This window comes from Anopheles aquasalis, chromosome 3 (genome assembly GCF_943734665.1).
Source record: "Anopheles aquasalis chromosome 3, idAnoAquaMG_Q_19, whole genome shotgun sequence".
Lineage (NCBI taxonomy): Eukaryota > Metazoa > Arthropoda > Insecta > Diptera > Culicidae > Anopheles > Anopheles aquasalis.
Genome location: NC_064878.1, coordinates 32,976,596 through 33,001,595, shown reverse-complemented (window position 1 = coordinate 33,001,595; position 25,000 = coordinate 32,976,596). Strand labels below are relative to the sequence as shown.

Below are 25,000 nucleotides of genomic sequence, written 5' to 3'. Positions count from 1 at the left end.
GGGAACTACTTTGAAGGGGACAACTTGAATTTTAAAGAATAAACTTGTACTTTTCTTTTATTTTATCATGGTAGCATGTTAGCGATACATTTTAAAATCCAACAATATATAGTAACGCTATTCGCTGCATGCCAAGCTCGATAGGTCCCTTTTGCTCATCGCAAAAGATCTCATAATCCAACGTTATTCACAAAAACGTGTAGGTATTGTTCAGTATAAACGATTTACTTGGGTGGACGGGGTCTCGTTGGGTGGTGCTGACCCAATCAATCAGTTTTTAACTGAACTGATATTATCTTTCGTCCAAAGACGTTCAGGTTAATAACATGCCATTACGATGAAGTCATTCGATACTTTTCGGTTCCTTGCTTCAATGCTGGGATCGAATTCCCTGTTGTGAATTTGGTGCTAACGGCCGAGCAATGGTTAAGGAGGAACAGCGACATGTTGACAAGTGACACTGAATTCTGGTCTCAACCATTTCTCAACCTATTTAACATAGCCCTTACCTTGCCTTGTCCATACAAAACCACTCAGATATCTGGGAATTTTGCACACTACTAAAGAATCACTGAAGTCTCAATACATTATGAGATAGTAGTGGCGAGTTATATTGATGAGCTTTTAGTGTTCTACAAACTTGTAACATTGAACTCTTTGATTCTTTTGGGCAATCAGGTTGATTCGTTTATGCCAGTGTAAGAAGAATGTTTTTGGAAATCCGTAGTTACGGATGCTCTATTAGTTGCTTATCTCTCAATCTCTTTATAGAGCGCATTTGCATTTCTCGAGAAGGATTATTATGATGAAATGCGTAAAATCTGTACCAGTTCCGTTCGCTCATTTCACCTGGATTGGGATTAATGCCAACGTAATAAACACTACAGGTGGCACTGTAGCTGGAGGGGGATGAATGCATTCTTCAAAAATTGCAAATGATCGTCGTACACGAATCAAACTCCGATCAAGCATACCATTAAAAAGAGTTTCGGCCTTTTAAACACGTTTTGTTCTGGTTCTGGTCGTGGTACTTTCATCCCTTGGCACACTTTCATGCTTTAGCTCCTCGTAGATTCTCGGAAACTTTATTTTTGCGCTTAATTCATTGTATGTAGCAGCGAATTAAAATGGTTTCCTTAGCTCCTTGTACGTTCGATATTAATGGTCTTATTTGCTTCTGTTCGGTGCATTCTTTTTTGTAACTCATGAGAAAATGAAAGTTACAAAAAAATTACTTGAAAAACTTTAGCGAAACCATCGTAGCGATAATTTATTGTCACTTTAAGAATATTTATCACCGTGCCGTCATTAAAGAGTGCACCATTACCGTGTAGGGAATTCCAACAGTGCGCTTAGCAACCACCAAACGGAATAAAAAGGAAGGCGGGAAAGGCGGAAAAGCGGAAAAGCGAAGCGAAGATTGGATACTTTGGCACAACGACCGACCGACCGACCGACCGGTGTGTCAAGAAACTTCCGGAGATGCCCAGCGAACGCCTTGTGCGGAAAATATGGACTGTGTGCCGGATTTGTTGGAACTTTTCCAATTAAACTGCTCGTTAAAAGCCGTAGTATCGCGAGCGTATCTTCCAGCGAAAGCATGGAAATGCTTCCGTGAAAACAGATTTCAGCGCTACACTTATTGGCAACCGTGGAACAAAGGGAGATTTGTGCTTTTTTATAATTTTCATAAATTTCCGCCAAAGTGTGTCTGTTGGGGTCGATCGTTTGCGCCACTAGACCCGAGGGTCACACAAGTGGTGACTCTTGAAAATCTCGACATTTGGAACAAGTTTTTGAATGCGTAAAAATCAACCAGCGAGCGTGTTTTGTGTACTGCGCAACTTCCCTTCAATCGGTACCTGGCATCTTGAAGGACACGACCGGCAAAAGTGTTTCTCGAGAATCTCGCTGCACAAAGCCATTGTAAATTTCGTCAACTGCTGCTGCCCGATTCTCGTGCAGCGGAATCGAAGGTATTGCGAGCAACGATAACAATGTTGCTGCAGCATAATCGATTTTGCATTGTTCGTCGTGCCCCATTCCGCCCACGTTCATTACAGCCCGTTCCGCAAAGAACCGTTCGCAAATGCAGCACTTTCGCACAACTAGACCTGTACTTCGGTGTCGCTCCTTTCGCGGCAACAAAAGACATTCCGCTCGCGGCGTTCCCATCCCCGAGGGTATCAGCAAGTTGTCACATTGTTAACAGGTGCGAAGCGAGTGCTGATCTTGCGCTTACGGATCGTCGTTCAACCTTCACTACGCCAAGGGTTGCTGTGTTTAATAAAGGCCATCACGGGGATAGCATTATTTAATAATGTCATATTGTTACACTTTGCAACACTGGCCAACAGCATCGTCGCTTGCAAAGGGGTTTTGCAAAGTTTAAAGATACGGCACTGGCAATTGCGAAAATGGCTTTAAAACTATTCAATTTGGCAAACAGCATTGGGGATTCTTTAGGCGAACACGTAATTTTGTGTCATTTTGCGAATCCTACGGTTCGTATAAAAACCGTTTTGTATACAAAAAAAAACGATCATAAAGTATTTCCAATGTTTATCTTTCTTAGTAAAATTTACAGCATAATTTTGTGTACCGTGTTACGCTGAAACATTCCCGATGACTTTCATGTTATTTGATGCTTTTTTATTAGCAGAACGGAATACTTGTAATTAATAATTTAACAGTTTTTACGTTTAACAAACTGAAGCTTGCTGTGTCTTATTAAATAAAACTATATCGCTTACATCGTGTGTACTATCGTAAACTGTTTGCCAGCTGCACGCACCGAACTAATGCTATCCTTTGGCTGATGCGTGTATCCCAAAGGGGAGATTCGCTCGATTGCAACAGAGCAATTCACATTAGTGTGGAATGTATGGCCTGCCTCGATCGGATCATTACCATGGTTACCGCTATCTTTGGTATGTACCTCTGTGAATCACTGATGGCAGAAATCTACGAAATGGCTAGTCATCACCGCCAAAGGGGCAGGCCAGTAGCAGGCGAACAGATACGGGCGAACGGGATACAATCCGTGTGCCACTTGTATGATGTAGTGGAATGTTTTTTGGGGAACGTTCAACACCATTGTTGACCCCCACCCTAGACGGTACATACCGAATCACATTTAAGAGCTGCTCATTCGATCTCTCGTCGCTTTGGTCGTCGATTTTAAACACATTCCCTAGATAGCCTGAGCTCAATAAACCGATAAGAAACCGAACACCACACCACACGTAAAGGAAAAGTCCTGGTGCCTATCGTGTACACGAGCATCACATAACAGAGGGAACGTGTACAGTAACAATAGGAACAGGAAGGGCATTTAAACTGGACAACATGGCTAGCTAATGAAACAACTAACCAAACAATACCGAACACGACGTGAAGCAAAACCGCATTTGATGTTGAAACCATTTTATACACACCGGATTAAACCCATCAGGAACAGGAAGAATGCAAGAAACGGGATTCTTCCAAAGCAGGCATGGTGTGCTGAGCCAAATTCATCCCTTTTCGGGGAACGTTTTGTCAGCAGGGAAACAACGCCGAGTCGAGGAATGGTTGATTGTTGACGAAGGTGTTGATCGTCGACACGTGACCCCTGAGGGCCACGTGGTTTCAGGTTGTGGCGGTGAGAGCCGATATCGCGCGGTGTGTGTGCGGTGATGGTTATCACTTCAAAAGAAACTTTTCTAACAATGTTTGATTATCTGTCGGGAGCACGTTACGTACAGCTATGAAGTAGCCTCGGGGTGGAAGCGATGCTGGCGTGCGTTTATCTATTCTAATCTTTTTTTCCATCACGCCGGCGGTTTTGCTGCTGCGCTATATGTTTAAACCAGTTTTACTTCTTACTGGGTACCTTAAATAAACTGATCTTTATTCCAAAAATAATGTATTCTTGTATTGTAAATTTGTTAATATTCTAAAATATCCTAAAACTGGAGACGCATAAGGGAATATTTTCATTTCCAGGGAAGGGATATTTCCAAAGTAGCATCATCTAGTTCATTAGTACTCAGTATAACTGTCATTGTATTCCTTGTACTTTCAAATGGCCAACGCAGTGCGTAGGTCAGTGCTTAGTGCTCGTATTGCAGTTTACAGTAACACAAATCGTATTAACGAAAATTGATACCCTTCCCAGATTGTTGACTCGACATGTTTCCTCCCAGTCACATCACTCATTTCCTGCCCTCTGTCGTTACGTCGATTGCCGGTACAATCAAGATTAGATCAATGCACGCAGCAGTTATTAGATTTGGGCCTGGTGCTGTGGCTGTGCGTTGAGCGTCTTCCCTTTTTTCCGACCGTGGTGCTGGCTTGGGCCCACTCAACGTAAGCAGCGGGTGGTCTGGCTTCCCCTTCGTTCAACTGCAACTGGCCAGAGCCAGAGCCGTTGGCGTAGGATTTCATTCCCATCGCCAGCAACTCAACTGCCATTGAAATAAAAAGGTGGTCGGTGCTTATCATCATCACCGAGCAAATTTATCCTGGTCGTGCACTAATCAAATTCAAATAAGCAAAGTAATGATGGTGTGATACCAGCAACCACAGCCAAAAAGTGCCAGGATATTCGTTCGCGGGCCCTATTGTAGCACCTCCCGCGTGGTACCGCGAATTGTTATCGGAGAACTTTTGTCGTTGAGGGTGAACTGAGTTACGAGCGGCAAAGTGGCGCCGGTGTTTCCTTGGCTTTCACCGTTATCCCGCTAGCAATCGAATAACAGGAGGGGCTCATTTGCCTCCGGTTTCCGCAGGCAGAAACCACAACCTATCCCAAAACCTTGGTACTGGCGAAGGTGGCGTAAAGCCCGGTCGGAAAATCACCTGTGGAAACAGCTATTTTCAATTTGTCTCACTCAAACAAAAGAAGACCCCGTCGGTTGCTTCTCGAATTACCAGCACCGAAAGGGAGGGAAAAGGTAGTGGTTGAGCTGGCGTGAAAATGAATGCCTTCCGGAAGTCGGGAACCTGCTCCTTTTCACCGACGACCGACGGGATAGTGTTAATGATTTTCGCCGCACTGAACCGCCGTGTGATACGTGTGTGAAATGCGATAAGTTACTCCACTCCCATAAAAACAAAGATTTAATTTGCGTTCAATTGTTGGTCGTGGTAGGGTCGTGGGTAAAATGGGACCGAATTAACTGGCTGAAGCATAGGAGTGTACGGCATTGCACACCACTGGCTGGTAAGTGATGCTACAGGTGTTATCAAGAGCAGATAACTGAAGCAGATGTTTCGTTTTTATCAGTTGTAATTGAATGTTGTGTTTGTTGAGTTACCAACAAATTTTCTTACATTTCCACGATCCAAAACCTGAAAAGCTGACACTGTGTCACTGGGAATAGTAGGGAATGGATCCTTGCTCCTGTGCTGTGAACAGAGAGAGTACATCTTTTCTCACCTTTCCCAGCGTGACAAGCTAAGACAGGTGTGAAAAATAGGCACTCGCAGTGACATTGTTTATATTCTTTTTCTATCGTTCAAGGTCTCGTTAGTCATTCTAGAGTGTTACTGGAACGGCGTTACATTACGTCAGAACGTTACTTATTATCGAAAGCAGCATTCAAAAAGGTTATCTTCTTTAATTTTTTAATACCATTTTTTAAGAAAGAACATTCTCCCAAAAGATTCCCCTTTTGAAAATTTTACATTAAAAACATAGAACGTACGGATCAACTAAAACAATGAGATGATACAGTTTTGAAATGTGTCGTGCATTTTTTTTTAACATATATAAGGACGGACGAGCCGTATGTTTATGTGTCGTGCATTGATGGATAACGTTTATTTAACGGGATTTAACGGAAGCTCTGGGTAAAAGACGGCAAAAAACAGAATTATCAACATCATGACGCTAGGCCATTTGTTGCAAAACCGGTCATAAACTATTAACAACATTTTTGATGTGTTAGCCTCCCCGCTGTATTTGCCAGGCATTGTTCTTTCTGAATATTACTTGTTTGATTGTTTAAAAAAATGTTTCGCTGCACAGCATCTCATTCTTTATGGATGTACCGAAAAATGGATAGTTGCCTAAAATGCTACAAAAGATGTGGAATTCTTTTGACATGGAATTCGAAAATTACATGAAAAATGGTAGAAATTTGTGGCGAGTGATGGACAATTCTTTGATTGATGTTATTGTTCTTTTGGTTTTGAAAAACAAAGAATACGACTTGCCCGTTGTCATACATGGCGAAAAAAAAACTTTAACTTACCATATTTGCCAAATCCATCTCCTCTAAGCGGCGCATCCTTTCCTCGCGCTGCATTGCTGCCTCTTTGGCCTGATGGCGACGCTGTTTGTTTCGCAGATGTCCCATATTGAAGCTGTATGCTGTTTGGACCCAAACTAAACCGTGTACACCGGAAGATGCAGATCAAACGCTTACTGTATGGCTACACTTGTTGCACCCTCACTCAATGGTGAGCATCCAATAGTTTTGCTAGAAAAAAAGTAAGAAAAGCAGTGTATAAGATGAAATAAATGTGTACGTCTCGAGTAACGCGATCGTCAACAGCGTAAGTATAAAAAACGATCACCACAAATAGTGGTGACGACATGCCACGAATATGCGGTGAAGGATAGTACCGCTGGATAAGCTAAGAGTCTGGACAGTATGATTGCAAGCATTACTCATTTTTCCGAATGTTTTGCCTCTATAATTCACGTAGAATTCGTTGGGGGTTTATACTCGTCCTATTCTTTTGCTGTACGAAAAGGATATTGAATTAGCGCAAAAGATACTGAAAATACCGAACCGTACCGCGGCGTAATATGTAACATTTTTGTGGTTTATGGAAATGCTGCACGAAACCCCACTTTTTGATGGCCGTTCTCGGCGCTGGTTGCAAAAACGCGGCTTTAAGTACGTCGTACGTCTCGTCTCGTCTCGTGGGGTAAAATTCGAAAGGCGCAGGACCAACAACGGTTACGCATCATGTCCACCGAAATCGATAACACTCCACCCTTCCTGCGGCCCGGTAAAGGTTGCCTTTAGTTCGAGCAGCCAGTGCCAGAAGAAGAATGGCACCCTCCCGTGCCGGAAGAAGTCTGCTCTGCGAGGGAACACGAGCTCCTGTGGCTGGCATGTGGCGATGAGTCCTGCGATGAGATGATGCTACCAACGCTGTTCGCCAGGAAACACTGTGTTCCAGTCTGGAACCAAGGATTCAACCAGCCATCGGTTTGTTGTTCGGTGTTGTCAGTGGAACCGTATGCAAATTCAATTAGTGTCGCCCCGGCATGGAAGCTGTTGGACGTCGTGGCGTATAAAGGTCTGTTGGAGTACACGGCTCTGGCATGGCCTAACCAAACAGTTGGATCGTGTAATTCATTTTTAGTTAACTGACACGGACTGTCTATTGCCAGATAACTCGTTGTACTTTGACCTCTTCTTGGGAGATAGTTTTTTTTTGTCATTTTGGTACTGCAAGTGAATGAGCACATCAGTAGTAGCGGCTGCATTAAATAATGTTAGTTTTTTATAAAACATTTGCAATTGTTCTCTTCTATCTACAGACATTTCGAAGCTGCTTTTATTCCCAACCCTGTTAAAACGGTTTGTTAAATATACAGAGCGTCTCATAAAAAAATGCACCTGATGACCTAAAAGCAACCTCTAAAGCAAGGGTTAGGCGTAATTAAATAGTTGTAAGGATAAAACATCTTTTACATGAGCCCACGAAGCATGAGCGAACCGGTCGTCGTGTTCTCTGATGAAAACCTTTTCACGATTGATCGAGCCACAAATTACCGCTCGAATAGGTTCATATAGCTCCTAAAATCTAAGGATGTTCCAAACAACATAAAATTCAAGTTCACTTTCTAGCACCCCGAAGGAATAATAATGTTTGGAGCAGTTGCATCTAATGGCTTGAAAATGCCATCATTTTTTATAAAATCCCATTTTAAAATGAATACTGATGTATACATCTTTTTTTTTTTTAAAGAACACGTTTTACCATGGATTAAAGCCTACTTCTCCACACCAGAAAATGTATTGTTTCAGTAAGATGGAGCCCCCTTCCTTAGTTCTAAACGGTCTTAAACATAGTTGAAGTAGAACATGGTTTTGTGTACGAAAGATATATGGCCTCCAAGCAGTCTTGATTTAAATCCGTCTGGACTACTCAATATGGGCGCGTTTCTTCACACCTGTGAATCGTCATACCATTCGGCTGGCTCCCTGAAACAGTCCATCATCAAAACCTGGTCTTCTACCCACGACCCATATCACCAAAGGTGTTCTCGAATTCGTAACCAGTTGGAGAAAACAATTGAGAAAACAGGCGGACACATCGTATAATTTTGTTTGTTATTGTTAAACAACGACATTTAGGGCAAAATAAAACAATTTGTAGTTATAGGAACTCTAAAAAATGGCTTAAAATTCGCAATGTTTATGTATTCGCAACCTATACAATGAATTGCCTACAGTTAGGAAATCGAACGAAAATACTTTTTAATGGTACTCTTATCGTTGCCAAATCAATAGATCGGACCTGTAACGGACGCGTGCACCATTACCACAAAAACGGGTTGATTATGTTTATGAAATTAATTTTTTAATTTATGCTAATAAAAACCCACACAGGCCACCGCGACAGGATAAATGATGATGGCTGTCTGGGTATTCTCTGAGACGCCCAGACCCCGTCCCATTCTCCCGCAACAAGCACCGCATATCCGAACGGTTTTGCTTATTTTAACGCGGACGCAGCAACAAATGTCTTTATTAATGCATAGTGGCAGCGGAGTCTGGAGTGGATAAAATGGATGTTTATTAATATGTACTGAAACACGCACCCGGCCTTGTCCGGCGGGGGGAAGGTTATCTGATTTTGCTGCCAGCAGCCAAGGGTACCGATTCCATCGACTAGGCGGCGGCCAGTACTCAGTGGCAGTGATGATTACTTTTACCAGAAATTTATCACATCCCCCTGCAGTAGAAGAGGGAGAAGAACGCACCAGCGCCAACCAGCGTTGTCGCTGTTCAAGTGATGTAACTACAACTCTTGTTGACTTTTTCTCCCCTCCCGATGTAAAGGGGATCTGCTTTCGCAAGTAATAGACTCGCAAAGTGGTGTTAAGTATGTACTCTACGCAACAACGAGGCCTTTTTACCGTCGAGTGGCAGATAAAGTAGCGATTGCTGCGTAATTTACATAAATGTTTCTTTTCTTCATACGAGGATTTCGTTATGAGTTTATCTTGTTTTGATAAGAAACATCGGAACATCTGTTTACTGCACTCACATGCTAGCAATGGAAGGATCCATCGGCATCGACAAAAGTGGAAGGGGATCACGTCCGTTCCGTTCGCGAAAATGGTGCTGCGGAACAATATTAAAATCGTGAACCATAAGCAGATCCAAACAATGGATCAATTTAAACCATTCAGCCCAATTTGTGGCGGTGCATAACACAATACCATTCGCGGGTTTTTTTTTTATTGTTGTTGCGAAAATCGACATGAGTACGAGTGATCGCCATGAGTACGATTTTCCTAGCGACAGAATTGAATGAAAACTTGTACAATGCAGTTACAGTTCCCTTAGGTAATGCAAAAACCCTTCTGAGCCCGAAGTGTGGACGGTTTTTCAATCGAACGTGATTGTTTGTCGCTCCTGCCGGCAGCATCCGTTCTGTGGTAATCATCCTCACAATAAAATAAAAACGATACTAACGTTCTAGGATTTATGCGACACATCCAATTTGATTGTTGACTGCAGGTCTAAAAAACAGGAAATAACGGCTAAACAAAATAATGAAAAAGCCCGGAAAACAGCATTTAAAGCGGTGGTATCGATAGGAGATGTTTGGTTGTCGCAATATGACACCACGGAGATTTTTCCATGTCAAATGCACTCTGCATTCGGACACACTGAACCCTGAACGTCCTTTACAATGATCTGGTTCATCAATGGCATCAAATGGTATTGTCAAACCACGGTATTGACTGATTGCTATTTTTATTGTGCTATCCATCGATTGGAATAGGAACTGGTAAAAGAACGAATCAACGATCTGTCGCGTCCGTGCCGTAATGCACGACGATGCATTTTGAGTATCAGTTTTTTTCCACAGTCATTCATTATTGATTGGGCATTGCTGAGCGGATGATTAACTTTGTGTGATTCCCATTGTTCCTGATATAAGTGTGATATGATTACCCGTGCATTTAAACTGCATATGATCGCCATGCACGAATGAATGTCTATACTAAATGCTGTCTCATAAACAGGGAGCTTGAAAGGCAACAATAGAGCAATTGGGCAAAAAATGTGAACAAACAACTGTTTTGAACTGTTTTAAGCTGATTATTCCGCAGTGAAAAAAATCTGGTTCGTACTTTTGATTACAGTAAACAAAATTACGTTTAAGATTCAAAGTTGAGCATTTTCATAGCATTATTATTATTAAGAATTAACAGAAGGTAATCGATTGACAGAGCGTTACATTGTAAACATTTTACATTTTACGCATTACGGATCATTGAACATTGTAAAAAAGTTAAAAAAAAAAGGAAATGTTCGTGTTGATTTACTTTCATTAGGAGAACTGGCTCACGTATCAGAAAGTTTATGATATAGGCAAATTGGCGTGGTTTGAACCAGAATGTGAGTTCAAAGCAAAATGTTGTTCGTGAGAGTTTTTTCAAAGAATGTTATTTGTATTAATTACAACCTTTGTGAATTCAGCAATGTTAATGGAACTTCTTTTAAATTTAAAGGCGTTATTTAAGGAGTTATAAATCCTTACATATTCTAAATAAAAAATGCTCAAACTTCTAACCTAAAAAATGTTAAAATATGCTGTTACTTCTAAATAAAAAAAATATAAACTTAAAAACTATTATCCAAGATAACAAACTGAATCCAAGAATAAATCGATAATTGAATGATGGATAAAGTGTGTATCGAAATTATTGCAATAAATAACCTTCTCAACACACACCAACTTTTCCCATGGATGCAATTGAAAGAGTTTGTTCAATGAACAGCATAATAACAAGGCAGGCCTTACATTTTGCGAAACTATGCAACAAGCTTCACTATTCATCACGAATCTACTATCGTGGGTTCTTCCTGTGCACAGTATACCATTGCAAATTGTTAAACCACTGACGCAGACTATATACTAGTTCATGTGTGTACTTCTTGGGAAACAACATCAAACCTCACAGCATACAGACTGACCAACTGGCAGGGAAGCGCAGTGCAGTAAAACCAGAAGTTGGTACTTCCGACTGCAAACGAGCATGAGAGTACTCTTGAAAGGGATTTGTAAAATAAAGCTCACAAAAGAAAATGGAGAAAAAAAAAACTTCAAGTCCATATCATACGGAGTTGAATACTAGAGTGAAATTTCTTTTTATGCCCTCAACCATAGCATCGTACATAACAGACCGCTCTGGTAGAATGGTGTGCATGTGGGGTCGTTGATGGAAATATGTTTAAAAAAATGGCTGACCCCTTGGTCGTTATCAGTAAAAACGGAATTCGAAGTGGATCCATGGTGAAAGAGATACGCACATCGAGGACTCATATTTCCCAGACCGAGCAGTGACGGCCGCAGGGAAGGCTGAAGGCGACGCAGAGACGCATAGAGAAAAGATGACCGTAGTCGGCGTATCGTATGTTGCGCATTAGTGTAGCTTCCTGTTGTCGAGGCTGGATGTAGTGGAGAGCCTGAGTTTCTGACCAGTAAGTTCACTATAGGATAGGTATATATGTTTTTAGTTTCATCCATTCACGTTGCATCGTACCCTAGCAGTACGGTTGGGTGCAAATAGATAAAGAGGTATCTGAATGATACACTCGGTACCGTTAGCGATCCGTACTCGGAATTTTGTATGTTTGCCAGCACAATGGTTAGCCCAGAGGTTCGAATTCATACGACTTGACGAGTAGTTTCGGTCGCTTGTTTGGAGCCAGTGTGTAATAATGATCGTAACATGATTTTAAAAATGAAAATCAATTGGTTCCCTTTCCCTGAATTATCTGTTGAACGACAGGAGAATGTAATAACGAAATTATGCGATAGGCGTAGTTGGAGCCTCTATATAATCCATCGCAAATCAAAGGTGTAATTGTCGAATTAATATGATGCTCAAATAGTACAGCAGCATCGATTGATGAGCAAATGTTGTTCGCAATTATTCTGGAAAATGTTCGCAATTACTATGAGTACAGAAACAATAAGTGAACATCGGACAATATTCTATTTCCATCGAATTGCACCCAATGTGTATGAATTTAAATCATTCATCAAGGTTCGTACTATCGTGCCAATCAACTAACAATGAGTGCATTATGTTAGTTTCATCGAGTGCCGCGTATACTACAATCATTAGGCTACTGTTGCCATGTCAACCATGCACAATTGCAGCTGGCAGCCTTCATCATGGACTCTGGAGCCGACATAATTGAGAAGATGGAATACCGAGGTCAATTCCAGCGCATACAAGTAGCTTTCACCACACAGAACTCTCAAACCAATATAAAATCGGATGGCAACATTAAATGGCAATAGCTGTCAGGAATGTTTATGTTGCTTAAAAAATTTAATGTCAACATTATTATGTCGCACCAGTCATAATTCGTGTCGCCGGTCACCGGTCTCCGTATGCCCCCCCCCCCCCCCCCCCCCAACCACGTCCCTTTGCAGCACCTACGACACTAGAACAGGCGCGAACTGGCCAACGGCTACTTACCGAGTATGGTCGGGGAGAGTCATGGTGGTGCGAAATGGCAATATGCATTGCTCAGAACCACGAACTGAGATGCATTCTGCATTCAGCTCTGCGCAGCTGCATTTCAAATGGTGCCATGCATATTTCCCTGCCTCCTGGCCCCGTGGTCCGGTCCCCACCAACGGGGCAAATTTGAATAATATATTTAAATGGCATAAATATTTTCGTTATTTGTTTACAACTCGATTTATCAATATAATACCATGTAATTCATTTCACTTCTGATTGCCATCAGCAAAGTCCGTGTGCGACTGATGAGCTCGACCGATGAGGTTTTTGGAGCTGGGTGGGTTGCTATCTATGCGAGTGGAAACGGATTATTAACAGAACCCATCACTGGTGGGCACGGGGAAGCTGAGGTAATGCTGAATTTCAATTTAATCCCATCCGATGCTGGAGCCTGTTTCCCGGTTTCGACCCGATGCTGATACGCACGCTACGAAGCTATTAAAGCTGTGATTGGAATAAACTATCCGCTACCGTGAACGATGCACACGATGATATGGAATGTAGCGTATTCCTGTAAGCTCCCTCACGTCATATTGGCTTTTCAATGTTTACTTGAAGTTAGATTCTAACATAAATACTATATTACCAGTATGTAGAACTCCTAATCTATTGAAGCATTTTAGGCAACTATTCATTTTTCAATACTTTCATAAAGAGTGAGATGCTGTGCAGTCAAACAATTTTTCAAACAACCATTCAAGTTGTATTTAGGATAAACAATGTCTGCGGTGTAGGTAAAATTTAATTTTCGACGAGTATTGAAAAGTTTTTCACCAATTTCGCATCATGAGTTCGAGCGTTATCATGTTGAAAAATCAGTCTATCATGTCGGATATCCCATTTTGACCATTTTATACCCAGAGCTTGCGTTAAATGGATCAATTATTGACGATAACGTTCTTCATCAACAGTTTGACCAATTTCCAGAAGTTTTTACTGCACGACACCTTTGAAATTTTCATCTTCCAACTGTTTTGATCGACCCAAAGATTCTTTGTCTTTAATGTCACATTTTAATGTTTCACATTTTGTTTGTATCGAAAAATGTTTACCATTACCTTAAACCAACCAACCGATAATTATCAGCAGCCGTTTTCTTCAAATGAAAGAAGGTTTTTAAACTTCCCCGCAACATTGACTTTTAAGACAAAACTCGACATTTTTAACTTGAGAAAAAAAATATGTTAAAATTAAGAATTAGACTAATATAACCCTGGAAGGACCATTTCAGGAAAGACCGCATTTTGAGATCCAGTAATGTCTAATGCCCCAAGGTAGCTGTGGCATGGCTCGCGACTAATGGATTCACTAATGAAATCCAGTTTTATTCCATTCAATCACTTTGTTTCGCAGCTTTTTGGTGGAAAGTAAAGAAGAAAACCTTATGCGCTTGATCGAGCGTTTGAGCTACCGGTAATGTCACGACGTTACCCTACCTTGTGTCACGCCTAAGTTACTTAGGATCAGGTTTAATGAAAAGCCGGGCTCCAACGCAAACCAGCGGTGCCCGCCCACCCAGGTCGCGTTGTTCCCGGTTGTTCCATATGCCGGCCGTACCGTGCCGTGTTTGTCATCGTCGAGACAACTGCGGCAACATCAATCATAAAATTTAATGGGATAACATAAACAGCAAACGAGTGCGGGGAGGATCTCCACAAAAGAACGGACTAGCGACGATTCCACTGTGCCACTGTGCCCGATTCCGACGTTCCGCGTCTTGTTTCGGTTGGCCTCCGGGATGGTCCTTTTAACGACAGGTCCTAAATAGTAGGCACCGGGCCGAGTGGAAAGCTTTCCACAAGAACCGGTGAGGAAGGCGGGGCGGGGGGGGGGGGGGGGACTGAACCGAATCGGTCGGTGGCCTGGGTCCGGTTCGGCTCCGTTCTCATCTGCACATCATCATCATCATCACCCGCGCCGCGCGTTGAGTGGAGAGCGAAAAACTTTGGATGTTCATAACGAGATTGTACGCATTTAACGATCCTCCATGGTGTATGCATCATTTTCCCGGGGACCCGGGAACCCGGGGACGAAACCCGGCTAAGGGCGCGCGCGGGGGTTACACTGGGATGAAAGCGTGGCGCTGCTAGGAGCGCTATGACAGGACCCTGGTTGGTTCGTTTGAAGGACCTATTTGTTATGAGAGATGTTGGAGGGCTCTGGCCGTCGTTCTGGGTTGTATGTGCGGCTGTCCTGACGTACGTATGGTCCTTAAGGAGCAATTTGAGCGAGCAGTATAAAATGAAATGCCTTTGATTTTCCTGTTCGCCTTTGATCTCCATAGCCATCCGTTTCCACCACGGGACCGTAAAGGCAGAGCCTCCCATGTTCCGCGCTTCTATTTTGAAGTAGAAACTTGCTTCTCCTCTTTCTCTCTCCCTCTCTCTGGCACTCTCTCGTATTTAGTGTTCTATCAAAGGATCCAAAGCGACCCTGGCAAACATTTAAGGATGAAGTGAGGGCGAAATATTTTTAAACAAATTAAAAATATCAATATGCCTCCCGAGCGTTTCAACGAGCAACGATAGCTCACCAGAAACGATAGGAAGGCGCGGAGGTGCAACGTCAGTTTGTGGCCAAGGATTTCATTTTTGTTGCTCACAATAGCTACTCTTGCTTACTATTCAAATCTTGATATCTGGAGTATATATTATTCTTCATTTTTAATGGCCACCACAGGCCTCAGCATTTTCGATTTTAGACCTTTGGATCATAGATGTGAGGATACTGTGTGCCAGTGTTCAAACCGAACCGTTTCTAGAATAAAATTTCAGGATTAATTGAAGAAAACTTCACACATGGCCCCATGAAGCGCGTTTGCCGTAACCTTCGATTTTAAAGTTGGCTCCCGTCGTAGCATAAAAACTACTGAACCGATTTGAAATTTTAAACAAATTATCTGTACACTGTTTTTTAGGTAACCTAATCGAGTTTTTATACAAATTGTTGATATTTTTATTAAAACAATTATGTAAAACTCGCAGACGCAGCTGCATTAATTTGAGGCCATGGATGAAGGTTTTAATGAATCTTCCCTAAATAAATCCACTTTAAGGGCGGACTTCGGTATTTTCGGCCCAAAAAAGGCCGGTTTTTAATGATTTTTTGTGACGTAACCATTTAACTGTATTTTTTTCAAGTAAATGACATAATAATCTACAACTTTTGAAGAATATTTGGTATTGTTTTGAGCAACATTCATTGAAAAATTAATCCATGCCATCAAATTTAGGCAGTCGTGTCTTCGAAAAGATACTTTTCTGGTGCCCAAAGTAGCTGCGTGACGGGTCATCTGAAAAATACAAGTTGATATTCGTTAAAAAGATTATAAGTTTATCTAGGTAGCCTTCGAAAGTTTTTGTTGATATTCTAATTTTTCGATTTTTGGCAGATTTTTGAAGTTGAAAAAGTGATGCTTTTAGCGATTCTGCCATAAAAAAAAACGAACTTTACAGATTTGTTTAAAAAAAAGTATAAATAATTTTAATGATATCTCGACGGGGTTACCTGGCAAAAAGTGTGCAAATTATGTGTAAAAAAATTCAAAACGATCGGCCTAGTATTTTTTACGGTACGATGGGCACCTACTTTGAAAACGTTGATTCTGGGAAACGCTCTTCAAAGTAGCGGGCTGCATGGAGCCTTTTATGAAACGCGGATTTTCTAAAATCTGTATCTTTGTCAATTTTTCCTCGATTGGTCCAAAACTTTTACACAATACTTTTGAAAGGATCAGCTTTCAGGGAAAAATGTTAAAAACATGTGTCACAAATAAAAATTAAATACCGAAGTCCACCCTTAAAAAAATTCGGTTGAATAGTTTCTTCACAAAGAAATGTTCAAAAACGAACCTTTATCAGACCCGAATTAACCTTCGATCGATAAATATGATAACATTATTCTTTGTAGTGCTACGACAAAACATGCCTATTACAAAACAAATGTACAACGAGGTACTCGCGGAATTATCTATCGAGAAGCATAAAGCAGAAGAAAGAATATAATACATAATATTTAATAACAACCATGCGTGCCTTATCTTTCCTGTCCTAACGCTTCGGAACCGCGCGGAATACCGGTAAAAACTTTGCGCACGGATGAGAAACATTGGGGCCAAAAAACCTTCATCGAAACTGATTTCAGGACTTCCCGGTATAATCCCGGCTTTTGCCGGTCGTCCGGCGACCGATAAACGAAACAATTTCGCACGGCTCATCCATGCGCGTCAACGAAAACAAATATCGACTGACAGAATGGAGTCGGCTCCATCCACTGGATATTGAAAACGCGGACCATTGGAGCCTACGGTTTGGTTTGGAGGACGGAGACCGACCGGAGTAGAAGGAGAAGAAGGGGGAAAAATACGAAAAAAAAATTCGAGATAATCCCACATGTTGGCTCGCTTGCCAAACGATATTGATTACGGATTGCGTCCTCCACCGCGCTATTCCTTTCGATTGTCAACGGGCTCCCCGTGCCTGCAGCAGCAGCACACGGCCGCAATCACAGGGAATTCGCGGAAGTTTCACAAAAGCCGAACAATAGATCAGGTTGAACAAAAGCGAACGATCGCGGCCTCGCTCCATCCAAGCATCAGGAAACTGTCCGCTAGCGAACAATGGTAGCGTGGAAAATGTCCCACAAAATCGGTGACCATCCGGGAGCTCCCCCATTCACCTGACTCTAGTTGCAAACCATGGGGCCGCTTTCTTTCCTGAGTTTCACGGAAAACTCTGCCAAAAACTCCCATACGGCATAACGGCGACGGCACCCACATCCTGTCAGCGAGAAGGCCAGGAAGGCAGAGGGCGCTCCAGAAGCGGCAAAGCGGGAAATTGCAAATGAAACTTGGACCCTCGGGAAAAGACACGGGGTCTTGTGCCTGGACTACCTCAAATCTGAAGCATCCAACCATATTGATCAGGGAGAATGGACAAATATGTTTCTTTTTTTGTTTTTTTGTTTTGGATAATAATAAACTCATTGCTCAATTCCGTGCAAGCTGCAGATAAACAGCGAGGCATACACATAAGTCTTCTGACATGCATCTGGAGCTGCCTGTTTTGACTTCATTTTCCCCCAGTTCCATCATTATGATCATCACCATAAGCGGATTTAAAATGTTATTTTATTCCGAGAATTTCAATTGTTTTTTTTCCGTATTCGCTTGTAAAGCTTTCTATAACATTTTTCAGTTTACTGTTTTGCCCCATCCAGCCCAGCAAGCTATGATTTGGACGAATGGATCCATGTTCATGGAAAATTCCAACGGGACCTGTAGAGTGTATGAGCGTGTATGGAAAGGTTGGCTAAAAAGTTGGCCGAGAATAAAGGCTTCGATATTTAAGTCGATCCAGCAGCTTGTCTATTGTATGCTTACTGATATGTGATATATTCATAAGTGATCAGCTTTTTTCACCTTCAAATACGTGCCATGACTATGGGCAGAGAAATTGTATGTTTGTGAATCAGCAAACAACGAATTGTGAATAAACTAACCTCATAAAACCGAAATACGGTATAGTTAAAAAAACACCTTAGTAACCTTAGAAAAAGATATATAGAGTTAGCAACTGCCATTTTGACGTGAAAGTTAAAACTCGCTCGCAAGCGTACAGCTCCACCAGCTCTTGTCAAGGAATGTTATTTGTTTTGGTTTTAGTGCAATGTCACTTATTAACTTTCAAGCTCAAACAAGTATGGCTGTTTAGTACGTAAGCTTACATTCAATTTGTAGTCGTTAGTAACTTTACTACAATTGTCAACTACACCTGGACAAGACAAACATCTGGCAATTGAGTACGCAAAGACACTAACAGTTTACTGCCACACGGTGGGGATAGTAAGCTATGCGCTATGCATATCGTTCCACCTAAAGTGTATATCAAGAATACATCCGATGGTGACTATGGTGACGGTTGCATGGCAGTCTTTGTGCGTCTCGTGTATAGTAGAGTAGACAACTTTAGTTTGAAGTTTACTGATTTGAGGAAACGAATTGCCAAACTGTGAATTGTATATGTATAAGACAATTTCCAATTTATTTGCTAAAGCTTTGTTATCGACCTAGCTCGCATCGAACGTGAAATAACTCCAGTGAAGTGGAGTTGCTTTGTGCAGGAGGACTTTCTGGATCATTCTGAACTAGTGTAAGCAACAACCCAAGTGAAAACACTACACAACAGCTAACCGATGATGGTCTTGCTTGGGTATTTGGGTGCACTAGGTTAGAGATGAAGGGATACTCCCGGCAGCTCGCTCAATTCATCGGGTCTATAGTCACCGTAGGCCAGAGCAGGACACGGCACCAGCACCATCCTAACCCAAGGGATGCCGTTCACGGTTGGAACGACGGTTTTACGGATCTAGGCATGGAGCATAGAGAGTCCATGTCCACGTGTGTAGGTGTGTTTGTGTCTCGATGCGAAGGGTCTCCGGTGTACGAGACTACGGAACACTCGCTCCTGACATGTGGGGATATAGGAGAAAAACAGAGACAGCGATTCCTCTGGTGGGCCACGGGCAAGAGAGCATAAAATGTGGAACTGCTGTTTTGGGGAGCTCATTGTTGTTGTTGTTGTTCGGTTCGGTTCGGTTACTGGTAGTGTTGTTGTTGTTGTTGCTGTTGATGGTTTTGTTGCTGCTGTTCGCTGTTTGTTTGCTGTATGTATGTAAATGGGGTTTGGTTTCGCTTGTTTGACCACGCCTTCGGTGGTTGGTCCGTTGAAGTCGAAGTCGGAAGTGTGACAGGTGGATGAGGCAGCACCGGAGGAAGGATGGAGTCAATGGGGATGGTTTGGAACCGAGATTTCCGTACCGAAACTTCCCGTGCTCGATGCACGCCGTTACTGGACAGGCCAGGATAATGGTGCCAGCATCAGGATCACCGACAGGTAGCCATGTGTTCAAGTGGTCTGTATCAGCGGTAGAGCTGTTGAGGGTTTATCATTGACCCGTTCGGTGATGTACTGTTGGAACCGTTTGGAACTGACTTGTTCCAGCACTGGGTATAGAGTTGAATTGGTTGTTCCTTGAACTATCGCTTCCAATTGGAATATAGAATGCATTTTTACAAGAATAAGTTAAAATAGAAAATTTCTTTTTGGAAATCTTCAAGTCCTGAATTGTGTTTTTTAGCAGGTTCATGAATGGGACAATCGCACCCGTAATCGCACTGATTGTCCTCATGTAAAATGAGCGATAAGACAGAACCAGATAAGATACGCACACGTAATGTGCCCTTCTGCCACACTTCCGAGTTCGACCACCAGTTCCGACGCGACGCGAGACGAACATCTGGGCTCCCCTGCCCCTCACGAGAGTTCATGAATAATTCAGCCTTGCAGAAGCCATCATCAGTTGTCTTCCGCGGAACCGGGCAAGTAAACAAAACCCGATTCCTTCCACTTTTCCTTTTTTTTTTGCTTTTACTTCCCTGCCGAGCGACAAATCGAATCCCTGCTCGCCAACGGCCCAGACACATCACCGAGTGACAGTCAGTGATGATGGACAGTGCTGGATTTTGTGGCTTTCAGCTGCATGCCTCGTAAATTCTTATCTTTCATCACACAAACCAGACTGACTGATTGACTGGCTGCCACGGCATTCGTTCATTTATCGTCTGCAAAATCGCTTAATCCTCTGGTGAGTATTCGAGAATCTGCTTCACAAAAATCAACAATTCCCGTACATGATAATGGTCTGCTCACATACAAGCACACACATATGGTCAATTTGATGGAGAAGATTTGGGAGTAAAGGTGTTAAAGTACACAATAGATGCACCGACAAATGATTTAGAATACATCATTTAAATAGCAATAAACCAACAGAAGTTTGTATTAGAAAAAGTTTTGAAGGAAATATCAAAGATTAATATTCAAATTTCACAATAATCGCCTACTCACTATGCCACGCACGTTCCTAACGAACGGACGTTTTCAATTCACTGTCGATAGCCTTACGAATACATGATCCTTGCCAACAAAACAAAACAGATTGATTTATTCCACAATCGAACTGTCTATTCCATTGACCGGCAACCTGCATCACGATTGGCGTCTTCTTGAGATGCTAGCCGATAATCGGGCCGAGATATTCTATCCCAGTGAGACCAGTGGGACAAGGTCAGATTGATCAAGAGTGACATTTTTCCTCATAATTACCTTTACGGCAAGCACTCATCCTACCAATCTGTTTGGCATCTCTTGAAAAACGCGTCGAAAGAATACGTAAAACCGACAGGGAAATTATTGACATTGAGCTGAGTTTTGTCATTGTCGATAAAAGCACGCTGGATGGTTATTTTTGTGTATAAATAGGTTAAAGGATCAGCCAGATCAGATCAATAATTTATCAAATTGATTTTGAATTTGAATTCGATTTGGTACATTTTGTTGAATGGCACCTGCAATCAATGTTGTTTTTTATAAAGAATATTATGATGAGTCCCACCTCTATATGGTGTGAGGAGATTTGTATTTTGAATTATAAAAAAAGTTTGATAAAAAGTATTTACCAAACACAGGACAGTTATAAACAGAGTGTCAACAGCAATCCGTGGCAGACCTTTTTGCCACATAAGGGCCACTATCCTTGCCGTTACTAACTATTTTCTCGGTGCGACTATCCAATTCTGCACACCTTGGCCACTTCGTTAGTCGATTCGCCTACTTTTCTTGAAAGACAGTACAAATGAATGGAAATCACGAGTTAAACTCTTGGTTGAAATGAGGATTGCGTAGCAACCAAGTTTCTCATTCCGCATTACGAAGTTAACGAATTCCATCCAACCATCCATGTTATGATGTTTTGGCAAGGATACGAGAGCTCGGGATGGGGCGATCAATATTTTCAAATGAGAAACTCGGCAAGATTAAATGGCCATAATCATTTGTCGTTTGAAAGAGCGGTCATAGAGAGTAACCGTTAGTGTGTAATTTCATAAAAAGCGTTAAAAACATCTCGAAAGTAAAAAATATATCACTAGAATAGGATTTACGTAAAGACGTTCATTACATTCGAATTTCAGATCATGGATCGTGACTCATATCGTCAGAACCACTATGCGAATATGCGTCCTTTACGTTAGTTTTGCGCCTGATATCGAATTGCTTGAATAAAAACACGCTCTACGTAATATAAATCTACTCTTCATCATTTCCATCTTGAAGTCAAGTAATTTAATTTCTCCATACTGAAACTGATTCTAAAATATCAATTCAATAGAAGTAAAGTAAAGTAAAATTGTACGTCTCGTTGCACAAAGAGTTAAATTTCGAAGCGCAAATAGGACGAATGACTTTTGTACTTTTGCTACATTTTCCCTTGAAATTTCTACCCGTAACTTTAACATACATTATCTTCGCTGAAAGAGAAAAACGCGTTTCTCGTGCACCACTAGTTCTGGGGTGTGGTGATGATAACAGGCTAAAACTACCGGAAGAAACAGACGCTGCCGTCCTAGATAACGGGTGCTTCATTTTGGGAAGGGTAACCGGAAACAGCGTCACCTCGACCCAGAGAGGGATTCGTATTCGGAGTATGCATTTCCGGAGCACGGTGTGTGGTGCGTACGCACAGGAGAATGTGGTCACGTGTCAGAACAATCGTTATTGAATTTACAAATTTCCTTTATTGCCGTCGAAGCGGAAATTTTTCGATCATACTTCAATGCGAATCACGCTTGTCTCGACTTTCTATGAAGCACGCAATACTGCGAGCGCCCGAGATTGAGGAATTACTACTTTTTATCTATATTCCCTTTACGGCTAGGGGAAGCAATGAAAAGGTGTAGAAAAAAGGGGAAAAGAAAACCGGACAGAATGGAAAAACTGACGACAACAACGACGACGATTATGACGACGATGATGATGATGATGATGATGATTCGCACGCCGATAATGTCTTAATGTGTAATAAATGAATAGCACCCTCGTCCAGCGATTTATATCGAATCTCAGGGCCATGTGTTGATACGCGCCACTAGCCTAAAAAATCGTGTTAATCGCATTTAACAGAAAACGAAAGATGCTACCCCGAAAATTGAACAAAATAGAAACAATACGAAGATCGTAGCAAAGCAAACTAATGTAGTGTAGTGCACGTTTCAACTGTTATCTTATCTTGTCTATTGTTAGAACAATGATAATGACCGCGACAGATTAACATATTTCCATGCGAAAGTAAAGCAAATGTTACAGCTGATAATGGGATTGGGAAGGTGTGTGTCCTAAAAACGGATAAAACTCTATTCGCAAATATACAATCAATTAAAATATAACAATTAAAGGCAATAGACGTAGCGCGTTTTACGGACTATTTACTTAAGTTGGCCCTAGGCTTCTATAGAATTTTAACATAAGAATATTAAGAAAAATAAGAGCCTTTGTTTTTACATGATAATCCTTGTGCTTCATTCAACAATTTAATTTTACATTCAAGATCCAAAAATAAATTTTCAAATGCATGCGCCATCGGGACCTAACAACGTAAAGAGTAGGCATTGGATTCATGCATATTTGATCAGATTAGTTCTTAAAACTCCTACCAACACTTTACATCAAACTCATTTATTTAATTTTAAATTCGTGTTCAATTTATAAGGACTGGAAAATGATATGACACCAATTCCTTTTTAAAGATTTGCAATACGTTTCATTAGAGTTTGAGAAGATGGAACATTTTCCACATTCCAATAATTTCACAACATCTAGACACTAGAAACGTTTGGTGCAACACGAAAAAACATAGCAATCAGTTGCCAACAAGAAATTTTCCCCACAATAGTCCGCCATTTTAGTTTACCGTCTTCGGTGGGGTCTGGCGATCCTGGGCATTGTGTATGTGTTATTCCCCACCAGCTCGGTCCCTATTCGGTCCTGTTCAGCACACTTTTCCGTCTATGCGCGTGTTTGTCTAATATTTCCAGCCAACCGTAACCGTTCTTATCATTCCGCTTATGTTCGTCATGCGTCAAGACGCAGGACGCAGGACGCAGGAAAATGTGGTGCGGTGGCGCCAGGAAACCAGGAGAAACGTGTCCGTTTCCACCAATAGGTGCAACGGCTGCCCGATTAGTTCCCCCGCGCTCTCTTACCGGCCAGCCCTTTCCACTTTCCGTTTTTTCAGTAGAATCTGTGAGACTCGGGACAGCTTTTCTTTTCGTACCATAGAAGGTTCAGCTAGCGATTATACTTCGCCAGGAGGCGTTCGTTGTATGTGTAGTTGCGCTATTGTCACTAACTCTATTGTTTGTTACTTTTCCGCCCATACCGTGTGGTAGAGCGTAGCAGGAAGGCATGTCTTCATATTTCCATTGTGTGCATCTAGTACGCCTTGCGCCAGAGCAGGAACACTATCAGCTCGCTCGCGAACAGCGTCCGGACCAATGCGTCGTCGCCGTTGTGATTTGACTGCGGAATTCAGTCATGCGTATAAATGTCAGTTTGGAAAAAACTCCAGCACTCTCTTCACTGGTTACGCTTCATTTCCCCTTCGGATTTTCTATCAGCACAGCGCAACCCGCCAACACGGCCAACCAAGGGGTTTCCGACCAAAACACAAACACATTCACACCGCCTCCTTCTCCTTGCGACCTCGCCGGCCTATGGCCGGGAAAAACCGGAATGGCGTCTGCCGGTGGCGCCTGGCGTGTTGTGCCCCCTTTTTTGCTCCGCCGCCACCGCAAAAGCACGGAAAACAATCTAAAAATATTGCTGGTGTTGAAAACATGAAAAAAAAACAACGTCAGCTCGCTTGGCACTGTCGCACCTTCACGGAACGACAAGAAATTGAAAGAACAATAGACCAACCAACACAATCCGATCGCATACAAAGCAGCAGCAAACCTCTCAAGGGATCCGTAGAAAAAACCTAGGGAACACAGATGTGTAGGACCGAAGAAGCAGGACCTTTGCGGTGCAATACGAGTGACGATATGTGTAATAACGAGTGTCGTGTTTTCACGCTACTTGGTTAATGAAGTGATTTGCTGTTTCGTTTCGGGTTTTCCCCAACTTCCGATTGGGGACAGACGCGGTAAACAGACTAGCTAAACTCTTGCAAGGAAATTTTGATTCGTTTCAATAAACAGAATGCGATAGTAATGAGGTCACAAATGAAGAATGTAGCTGTGGATGCTGATGTTGACTGGCTGGATAATCTTTTGTAATTCGCAATCGATTAAAATGGATTTTGCTGATATTGATGGCA

The 25,000-nt window shown here is 42.0% G+C and overlaps 1 long non-coding RNA gene across 1 annotated transcript in view; it reads right to left on the bottom strand.

The window, feature by feature from the left end:
• Positions 1-6,263: 6,263 nt before the first annotated feature.
• The window catches only part of LOC126574575 (uncharacterized), a 37,805-nt gene continuing 19,068 nt past the window's right edge, over positions 6,264-25,000 (bottom strand). Inside the window, exon 3 of the long non-coding RNA XR_007608226.1 lies at positions 6,264-6,467. This is a non-coding gene — a long non-coding RNA (uncharacterized LOC126574575). The remainder of the gene's footprint in view (positions 6,468-25,000) is intronic.